This window comes from Cyanistes caeruleus, chromosome 1 (genome assembly GCF_971803275.1).
Source record: "Cyanistes caeruleus chromosome 1, bCyaCae1.hap1.1, whole genome shotgun sequence".
Lineage (NCBI taxonomy): Eukaryota > Metazoa > Chordata > Aves > Passeriformes > Paridae > Cyanistes > Cyanistes caeruleus.
Window position 1 is genome coordinate 64,294,251 of NC_141701.1, and position 11,568 is coordinate 64,305,818.

Here is an 11,568-nt window from a genome sequence, read left to right on the forward strand (position 1 = left end):
AAAGATGTTCGTGATAGAGGGATGCATCAACATGTGGCCTGTGAGAAGCAGGGTGGTATTTCTACATTACCAAGATGTGATAAGGTCTTACCTGAGGTATCTGTTCATACTGGGGCACCTGAGAGAGATGGGTGTAACTGAATAAAGTGTGGAAGACAAAAAAGCACTCAAAAAGTGATCAAAAGTATGCTTTAATCCAAAGAAGAGGAGACTGAAGGGAGATGTGAACAGTCTTTAAATATGGAAAAAGTTGGTATAGAGAATATAGGAACACTCTTCTCCACAAGAATGGTAGATGCTGGTTATTAATTGAAAATGCAAGTTAAGCATTAGGAAAAGTCTCTTACAATACACCTTGTTAAGCTGTGGAGAAGGGTTTTTTCAGGTGTGGTGAAAAGCCTGCCTTCCTTCACTGGAGTTTTTGAAAACAGAAGACAGCTACAGTAGAGACACTTGATTTTGTTGATCACACCCCAGGGTTACAGGGAGCTGTCCCTGAGGTCTGTTCTCTGTAGTTATTACAGTATGTGAGGGAAGACAGGCGTAGTCTGGGCATACTGAATCTCTACAAGAATACGGCACATGGCTCGAGCTGGCTGTGTAAGATACTTTTGCTTTGTACGTGAGCTTCGGAATCTGAGAATGCTGGGAAGGAGAAACTTCCCCAGTACGTATCTGAAGAGAAGAAAGAGGTGAGCTTAGAAACCCATGGACAACTCTGAAGTGAGAGAAGCTCTAAAGGAAGAGATACATTGACCACATCTGTGAAAGAGTAAAGAAAGCTGATTGAAGTTGGCTGAATACGAGTGTGTCTAATTTTCACATATGGCATGGGTAACTTGGGGTCTGTTTTATGAAAGCCCATCAGTTCGTTGACTTCTTTTTTTTTTATTTGAGGTGTTTTGTTATTGTGGTGAGTGTAATAGCTGTACTTGTGTGCACCTAAGCTGTACAGAGTACACTGAAAGGCACTGCAGCCTGTAGTAGATGGGCCATTAAACAGGTGCCACGTTGTGTGGTGAAGAGGCACTGAAAGTCCAGTGTACCACTGAGCTCAGTCCAGAGCTGCTGCTGAAGAAGGCTGGTGATCAACACAAGTCACAAGCAAGTACTCTTGGTGGATTAAAACTCATATACAAATTGGTGGATTAAATAATTTTAAAAAAAAGGCATAAGACAAAACAGATTCTGAAAGGAAATGTGATTCTCCCTCTTTTGAGAAACTACTGAATCAGATATAATAGGAGGAATGATAGGATTAAGGATCAGCCTGCATGGAAACATTGTTAGATCACATACCCCATCACAAAAGTTGAGATTAATTAATACAACTCCAGTAATTTTAGCATTTGTAGTGTATAATATTGTATACTGCCTTGTAGTGAGAGAGAAGCCGCATTACCACAGGGTGGTAAACTCAGGCCCTTGAGGGCCAAGGCCCATAACACATCACATGACTGCAGCAATACATGTTACAACTCATCTGCCAAACCCCAACTGCAGAAGTGTTTCAGTAGTTCCCAATGAGAAGCCTTTATAGAGGCATCTGAATGTGCAACAGCTGAGTTGTGACAGTTTCTGTGACTTGATGTAAAGTCAGAGTAGAAGTGAAAACTTCCTTTTCCCCTTCACCAAACGTTGATGCTTTCCATTAAAATAGTGATTTTATAGACAGATGGTTATATTTAAACAGGTAGTATAAACACCCTCTAAATTTACAAGGAGACATATGCAGAAATTACTTTGGTTCTTTGCAACTGTTTAACTTAAATGATCCTTACACAGAAAATGCCAGGGGTGTGAGGCATTTGACATTTCTGATGATCATTTTTGTACTCTTATGTAACACTGTCATCTCTTGCCAGTAGAGTTCTTGCATCACCCAGAATGAATTTTTACATATTGAGTGAGATACTCAGCCAAGGCTGGTTATCTCTTCTCACATGCCTGAACAAATATTTAAAGTAACCCAGAAAACTACAAAATCCAAAATATTTGAAGTTCTGGGGGGTTGGTTTGGTTTTTTTGTTGTTTCATTTATATTTTTTCAAACATAACAAAACCCCACTAAGACCAAACAAATGCTTAGTAGGTGCAAAGCATGTTTAAACCACTGTCTCTAGAAAAGTATGGCAAGTGTTATTACAGATTTTTTGGGGAGTCTGTTGCTATAGCAGATAAATTTTAAATGCTTCGTAGGAAATTTATAAGCTGCCTGCAGAAACTAGACTGTACACTTAGTTTTATATTAATTAATTGCACTATATGTTTTGATGCATTTATTGTAGCTAGCATGATCTAGGTATGATAAATAGCAACCAGACCTGTGTATTTACTAATCCCATTTTCAAGGTATAAATCCTTAGGTCGCAGGGGTTGAAAAGGACACGTGTGCAGCAGGGAAGTGATGCAACCTCTTTAGTGACACAGCTGCCAGAAGTAAGTAGCTAAGTGTCACACAGAGCTCTTTATTAATATCTTCATGCAAGCTGAATACCTCTGTTAGCTAATTTAGGCCTAGGGGTGGTTGGAGTATTTTTGTATTCTTAAAATGTAGTAAATGTTTTCGTGGAAAAGTCATTGTTGCAATTCAACATCTGATGTATTTTTAAAGTGGGTGTGGCTTTATTTATTTATGAGTTCCCTGATAAGTTCATCTTTGGTATTGCCTTTAAATTGTTTTTTCTACTTTTATATTATCATGTAGTAATTATTGCTTTTTAATTGACTGGTTTTTTCACCTGCTCTCTCCTCCTTCAAAATTACATTCAAAAATAGCATTCTCATTGAAGGACAAATTAAAAAAACAAACAAACAAACCTGCCCTGATTTGAAAAAATACTACTTGCAGAACTGTAGTTGAATATGCTGTAGATCCTGTGATCTCAGGAAAAAAAAATCCGTAAGCACAGCTTTGTGTATGTTACGGGACTAAACTAGGCTGGAGGAAAAACAAAATTCTGATTAAAAGCTCTAACCAACTAAGTTCAATTTTTCTTTAGGTCAGAGTGTGGGTCATAAGATTTTCTGAAATGTTGCATTTGACTTAATGTGAAGTCTCTGGTTTTTTCCTCTAGCAGAGCTTTCATGAGTGCTCTAGAAAAAGGAAATGATAAATACACTGGTCAAGCATTCTACATTAGTAAAATTCAAATTTGGGTCCTAAAACCATCTTGAGGCACAAAACTTCCCTGTGAACCAGGCACTTCAAATAGTTTGCTAATTTTTAGGTATCTGAACTTCAGCTGATTAGGAAAACTTAAATTAATAAATTATCCTGAATAGATTATTACAAAAAAAAAAAAAAAAAAAGGAAGAATACAAAATAGGAAGTAAGAGTTAGTTACTAATTAATTAAATTAATAATTGGTCAGTCCAGCAAAACTGCAAGATCTGTTTCACATATGGGCAGGAAGGCTGACATGGTCATTCAGATAATTTTGCTATCCTGACTAGGTAGTATTTAAGCCAGGCGGTCTTTACTCAGAGTGATTACTGCAGCAACTTGAAGGTACCGCAACATCCCAGTAATGTCTTGGTCACTGGCAGTGAGATTTCATCTTCTCACCCTGCCTTTTTTCTTTGAATTATGGAGAAAAGTATTCAAACCATGATAGGAACCCTGTAAGATCATCTTAATAAGGTAAAAACCATCCAGCACCACCTCAGAGGCACAAAGGTGATCATTCTGTGGAATAGTTATGGTGGGGAACTGGGTATACAATGCTGGTCACCAACATCTTGTGGTCAAACCATGTGTAAATAGCAATAGAGAGGTAAAACTACTGAGAGAACTCAGCAGCAAACAGGATATCCTTTAGATGTGTTTGAACTTGAGTCTGTGAGTATTTCCTGCATCTCATAGTGCTCAGGTCGAGAGAGTTTCTTTCTCTAGGAAGCACTTCAGATTTCTTTCAAGATAATATTTACTTTGACTTCTTCACGTGGAAGAGTGATTTGTTTTGTAGAAAGCAACTTCTTTTTCCCCTGATGGTGTGGTGTGCTTTATCGTGTGTAATGTGATTAAACTGAAGTGGGTGATACCAAGAGAGCAGAGGATATAAGAGGCTTATAAAATAGAGGGTTTATGTTTCTGTGAGATATGCTGAGACATTTCTGCACAGTAGTTGACACTGCCTAGATTGTCTTGCAAGTTCGTTATCCAAAATCATTTTACTAGTTGGTGATTTTACTAGTGTGATGGTAGTGGCTGTTTATTCCACTTTCCCTAGCAGGATGGCAGAGCAGAGCACTCCCGTGCAGGCCAGCCTTGGGGTATAGATGTATTTGTAGTTTTCAGATGATCAGTCTCTGGGAATAGAAGCAGTAGAATCACCTTAACACTGATTGCACTTCAGTAAGTTATTCCTATTACACAACTTAGCTCTTTGGGGTATTTTTTTATTAACACAGTTATCATGCTTTATTCTGAGCTAAGTTGCACAGAGCCATATGAATATCAGAGCTCACTTGAGATAGCTTGAGCATCTCAAAAAAGGTGCTGTATGATAATCTGTTGATAGAGTGTTACATTTCAATTTTTTCACGTTGACCAAAAATGTTAGAAGCAAGAGAAAAAACGTCATCACTTCTGTAATACTCTATACTGTCAATGGGGTGTTATTTAAGAGTGACAGTTCTGAGCCAAAGTCAGCTGAAGGAGAATCAGGCTAGACTTCTGATCCCAAACCAGCAAGTAGAAAATCTCATGTGTGCCCAGCATGGCAGCAAAGCTTTCACTCTGCAGCTGGCCTTTTCCCACAGTAAAGAAGGCTCTTTTCTGCCTCTTGGGCTCCTGAATTCAGTTTTCTGTATCCCTAGTTCTTGCTTGTGCTGACTGTTCTTTGTAGGTTTGTTGCAGCCAGAGGGAGACCCTGCTGCCTCTTAAGCTGAAGTGACATTCATGGACTTTTCTCCCTGAGCCAGGAGCAGCAGGTGAATATTCAAGTCCTCTTCTGGTAATGTTACCCAAAACTAAAAGCCCATGTACTATTTTAGCTTGTGCCTGCCATCAGGTACAGAACTGCTTTTTCTTTTCATACGCTTCAACTATTGCAGGTGTGTCCAGGTGAACGAGCTTATGAGATTCTCCTTGTTCCAGTGAGTAAGAAGAAGTTAAATTTAGAAATATTGGAAGTTTACAGTGAAACCTTGGATTGACTCCTGACTCGCTATATATATATATATATATATATATATATATGTATATATCACTTTTACTGTGAGCCTGTTCACTTCCATGTTCCAAATGCAGGATCTATAAATGTAATTGAAAACAAAGTCTCCTCATGGATACTGAAGAAGCTGACACTCAGACACTTTTCATCCTACCATGGTAGTGGAAATTAAATTCATCTGACAATAGGTAGTTTCTAAGTCTACGAATGTATATGGGGAAAACCCAAATACATGTCTTTTATTCACTATCCAGCATGAAGACAATTTTGTATTTTCAATGCTAAAGAAATAAACTTTGAAAGATCTTTTATGGCCTAATTATATATTTTTTTGTCCTATGTTTCCTTTTATAATGAACTTCAAGCAAAATATTTCTTATATTTCAAAAACTACATTTAGGTTAGCCAGTGCTGTATTTTCCAGACAACAAAAGCAGTTTTAAAGTAAACATCTAAAAATGAAATTGTATTTTTAAATATGTGAATTAGAATTCCTTTAAATTAAACATGTCTCCTTAGCAACTGTATATACTTAGACAAAAAGCAAACCCATTGCAGCTGCTTGTCTCTATAGCTGTTTGTGTTTGGTGATTTGTTTATATTGCTTTTTCAGATTGCTCTAAGGGTATTAAGAGTCCATGTAAATCAGCAATGTTAGAAATAGAAGTCAGAAGTGAATTTCTTTAGAAGTGGTAGAATTTGTTTCCTGGAAGAGGACCAAGAGTAAGCATCAGCTAACCTCGTATTATGTACTATACTACTTAAATGTTGCAGCATTGTGCTGAAAGTATTTGACATCCATTCACTGGGACCACTTTCTAAACTTTTTTATAATTCCCAGCATCTCTCCAGGTGTGTGAGACATTTCTAATTTGATCACAGGTACTAGTTCATATTCTTTTGGAAGAGTAAAATTGAGTAATCAACAAGCTGAGAAATAACTCAGAAAAAAAAATAATTTTGATCTCTGTTGTTAAACTTGCATTGAGGATATCATTTTTATATTTTGAGGAAAAAAAGATTGCTATGCTTTTGAACACACTTGAAACTTGAAATGCAAAACTGAAAAAGTTAATACTGAAATGATCACATTTTGGAATTTTTTTGTACTGCTACTGAATCCAAGTTAGGCACTGCCATGAAAAGGATGCTTTTGCTGGAAACCTGTTTTGACAGAGCAGGAAGCTGTTTTGTAGGAATTCACTTGTGAGGTTCCACGTGGTTGTTCCGTCAGTGGTACAACTTCTGTTGCTGGCTTCAAGGCTGCTCAAACAGACCTGGTGTGTTTAAATAAAAAAAGGTTTTACTGTAAGAGCCCTTGGATGTGCAGTGTAAACCTGTAACAATATATAGTGCTACTGGATAATAATGATCTAAATGCATATTTTCTGCTGTAAATTTCCCTCATGTGGCTCCAATGATATGTGTACATAGACTATTACCTTTGCACTGAACTGACTGTACTTCATAAAAAGAAGAGCAAAAGCAAGTATTGTACTAAAGATGACCATACCTTGTGGCTCCAATTGTGGAAATACTTTTGCAAAACAAAAGGTGTAGCTTCAGTGTTATAAATTTGATTTTTATATTTTTTATTAACATGCATGGAAGACTAAGGATAATATTTTTTAAAAATGAACTTGGTTTTTGTACATTTTTTCAATGTTTAAAACTATATGATTTAACATTACCTCTGAATGCCAGTGATCAGTAAATTTTTAAAGGAAATACCTCAATTTGAGCATTCTTCTCTTGTTACTTGTCTGATAGGTTAAAATGGACTATAGGGTGTGATGAAGTGAGCATATGATGTAGGTGCTTAAACTGCTATAGGGGGTGTACAATGATTTACTGAATGGGACCTAAATGATACACTACAAGTGTTGAGTGCAATTCTGCAGTCATGGTTCATTCTGCCCAACTGGACATTGTCCTCATGAATGGCTTGTAAATTAAATTTTCAGCTTGAAGCCAAATTAAAAAATGAAACAAAAAAACTTGGTTTCCTCTGGATTTTTCTTTCCAGTTTTTCTTTTTTTTTTTTTTTTAACAACAGGGTTTACAATAAGGGAAAGGATACAAACTATAATTGTGAGTAAGACTGAGTCCATGTATGTTTAGGCATGCTTTGTTGATGTGTGTTCTCTGTGTCAGTTTGTATAGGAAAAGAGTGTTTATCTGACTGGGAGGATGGAATACAGGGGTTTAAAGGGGGAGGAAGGGGTAAAAATAGAGAAAAAACAATATCCCTATGTGACAGCGATATTGTCTCCAGTTCTGTTTTGTGTGCTTAAAGAAGAACAAAGATCAAAAAATATTCAGAAAAGGTACTTCAGAATTCCAGGAGAAGAAGTCTGTCTAAATTAGACTGAATTAGCTCTGGCTGCATTTTTTTTTTTTATCTAGGAAACAGACAAGAAATTCCAGACATATATACCTGAAAAATTGCTAATGGAGGGTGGAAAAAAGGCATCCTCTGAGGTCTGGTGAGTGTAAGCTGTACCATTAATATGAACAGTATCAAAAATAAAAGTGAAACACTGGGAAGCTCACCAGAGAAATGACAGACATTCAGCATGACATGAGGATTTCAAGGGAAGACTTGTTAGTGTTTTACTTAATGTTATTCTTTAATTTCCAGTGATGGAATTGTTGTGGTTTACCTCAGCTGACAGCTAAGTCACGTGCAGCTGCTTGCTCACTCTCCCCCCACCCCTGGTGGGATGAGAAGAACTGGGGAAAAAAAAGGAAAAAACCTGGGGATTGAGATAAGACCAGTTTAATAGCTGAAATAAGATAAAATAATAATGAAAAAGGTGCCAATAGAGACAGGAATAAAACTCAAGAGAAACAAATTATGCACAACATAACAACTTATCACCCCCTGACCAATGCCCAGCCCCTCACTGAGCAGTGATCAGCCCCTTCCAGCAACTCCCCCCAGTTTATATGCTGGGCATGACCTTCTGTGGTCAAAAATACCCCATTGGACAGTTCTGGTCAGCTGCCCTGGACATGCTCCCTTCCAACCTATTGTGCACCTCCTCATTGGCAGAGCATGCAATTCATCCCACAAATGGGTTTGCCTTTGCCTGAGGCAGGAGTAACCTGGAGTATTTTTTACATGCATTACAGGAACTTTATCACCTTCCACGTGAAAGTACATCAAAGTTTTGATTGGGTAGGATCAGCCAAATTGGCAGATCTCCAGCATGAGTCCATCCCATGGGCAACAATCCTCCCAAAACTGCTGCAGCACAGGTCACTCTTCTGCAGGGTGCAGTCAGTCCTTCCAGGACAGACTGTTCCAGCATGGGCTCCCTCTCTCCATGGGCCTCCCCTGGAGTCACAGCCTCTCTCAGGCATCCATCTGCTCTGGTGTCAGATTTCTCCATAGGCTGCAGGTGGATATTTGCATCCCTGTGGATCTGCATGGGCTGCAGAGGCACAGCTGGCTCACCATGGGCTGTACCATGGGCTGCACCATGGGCTGCAGAGGAATCTCAGCTCTGGTACCTGGAGCACCTCCTCCCCTTCCTTCTCCACTGACCTTGGTGTCTGCATAGTTGTTCCTCTCATATGTTCTCACCCCTCTTTTCTCTGGCTCCAATTACAACTGCCCAAAAACTCTTTTTTTGTTGTTGTTGTTTTTCTTAAATATGTTATCACAGAAGCATTGCCATTTCTAATTGGCCCTGCCTTGATCAGCAGCACGCCCAGCTTTGGGACTACCAGGGATTGTCTCTACTGGACATGGAGGAAGCTTATGGCAGCTTCTCACAGAAGCCACCCTTGCAGCCCCCCTCCTGCTACCAAAACTTGGCCATGCAAACCCAATACACCTCTACACCCTACCATTTAGGAAGCATCCAGTCCCAGGGCACATCTCTGGGTAGGATTTTTAAATAGCTGTTTGACCTTACACCAGACCTAGAACACATGCAGGACACATAGCAATAATTTTTAGAACGTGTCTCCTCCATGGATTGATTCTCCAAGGAGAAAAGGTGAAAGGCATAATTAGTAATAGTTTTTCACTGATGGCTCCCAAAGTCCAGAGCTGACAGCAGTGCTGAGTACAAACACCAGGTTAGTTCCATGGCCGTTACATTATTCCATTATATCCTAAACCAGGGTTGCAAAGTACAAAATTATAACCTCGTCTCTGTCCCCATGGGTGATAAACAGGACAAGAGGGAACACATACTGCAAGTGAGGTAACACATAATGCAACTTTAAGAAAAAGCACACCAACTTTGAGAGCAAATAAGTAAACATTATGATCAGCAACTATGAAACTAATATAATGAATACTTGTATTTGTTCTAATGCATTCTAGTCAGATTTGTCATTGTTGCTGGGCCCCATATCAGATGCCAAAAAGAAGCGGTGTAGATTAACCCTAGCCGGTAAAGTTGCTTAAGTAAAGTTGTTTTTTATTATTATTATTATTATTAATAATAATAATAATAATAATAATAATAATGATACAAGAAAAGGAGAGAGGGAAATAAAACCCAAGAAACACAACTCGTGCACAATACAGTTGCTCACCACATGCTGCCTGATGCCAGATCCTGTTCCTGAGCAGTGATCAGCCCCTCCCTGTAACCCCCCAGTTTATATACTGGACATGACATTCTGTGGTATGGAATATCCCTGTGGACAGTTTGAGTCAGCTGTCCCACCTATGCTACCTCCCAGCACCTCCTCACTGGCAGGCCACAGAATGCTGAAGTCCTTGACTTGGGATAAGCACTGCTAAGCAACAACCAAACCATCAGTGTGCTACCATTATTCTGATGCTAAACCCAAAACTCTGTACCAGCTACTAGGAAGAAAATTAACTCTATCCCAGATGAAATCAGGACAGGCCTGAATGCCCTTCACCTACCTAAGTGTCTCTTTTCTCTCCTCAGTGTTGCAAGGAAACTCCTGGATGTGCCACTTCACTGAGCTGCTGGGGCAGTTAGCTGTAACTTGTGCTTGTGTCTCTTCTGCCCCTGGGTACCTATTGCCCAAGCTCCTCAGCTGAGGAGTGCTTACTTGAGGTAAGTACTCACATCATCACTTTCTTCTGCTTGACCCACACACAGGCAGATATGCAAGGACCACAAGAAACGCTCTTTTTTCAGTCCAAGCACAGGGCTGGGAAGAGCCTTCCCAGCTCCCTTGAAGGACAATGTTTGGTAGCTCAGGCCTATGAGAGCAGAGTGTGACTGACAGCCTGGCAGTCGTGCTTCCCAGGGGCTGCTTCCTCAGGTCATGAATGGGCACCAGACACTCCCCTTCTGGTTCTGCCCATCCTTCATTGTTTGTTCATGTTCACAGAATCACAGAATATGCTGAGTCAGAAGGCACCCACAAGGATTATAGAGTCGAACTCCTGGCCCTGTGCAGAACATCCCCAAGAATCACACCATGTGCCTGACAGCACTGTCCAAACACTACTTGGAAACCTGTAACCACTCCCCTCGGAAGCTGATTGCAGTGCCCAGCCACCCTCTGGGCAAAGAACCTTCTTCTAATACCAAACCTAAACCTCCAATGACACAACTTCAGGCCACTCCCTTGGATTTTTTCAGTAGTCACCACAGTACAGCAGGAATGGTTTGTGTTGGAAAGACCTTAAAGATCACCCAGTTCCAATCCCTGTGCCATGGGCAGGGACATCTTCCAGTAGAACAGTTTGCTCAGGACCCCTGAGCCTTGAAATGTTGCTCCTGTCATTTCCCCGACTTCTTTTCTTCATCACATTGCACTACATTGCAGGCTATGCCTGCATATCACAGGTAATTTTTTTGTTAGACTAAGGGTATTTTTATTGTTATTCTTACTGTTGTTGTTATTCCAACAATTATTGTTGTTGCTCTTAATATTACCTGTGGGAGCTGGTTGGCAGCTGGCTGAATATAAGCCAGTGTGTGCCCAAGTGGCCAAGAAGGCCAATGGCCTCCTGGCCTGTGCCAGATGTAGTGTGGCCAGCAGGAGCAGAGCAGTGACTGTCCCCCTGTACTTAGCACTGGTAAGGCATCACCTTAAGTGCTGTATCCAGTTCTGGGCCCCTCGATTCAGGATGGACACTGAGGTGCTGCAGAAGTCCAGAGAAGGGCACTGAAGCTGGTGAAGGGTCGGGAGCACAAGTCCAGTGAGGAGCAGCTGAGGGAGCTGGGGGTGTTTAGCCTGGAGAAAAGGGGACTTGGGGGGACCTTATCACTCTCCACAACTGCCTGAAAGGAGGCTGCAGCTGGGTGAGGGTCAGCCCCTTCTGCCAGGTAACAGGATGAGAGGACAAAGTCTTAAGCTGCACATGAGAGTCTAGGTTGTACTTTAGGCGGACTTTCCTCGCAGAAAGGGTGATTAGATGTTGGAATGGGCTGCCCAGGGAGAT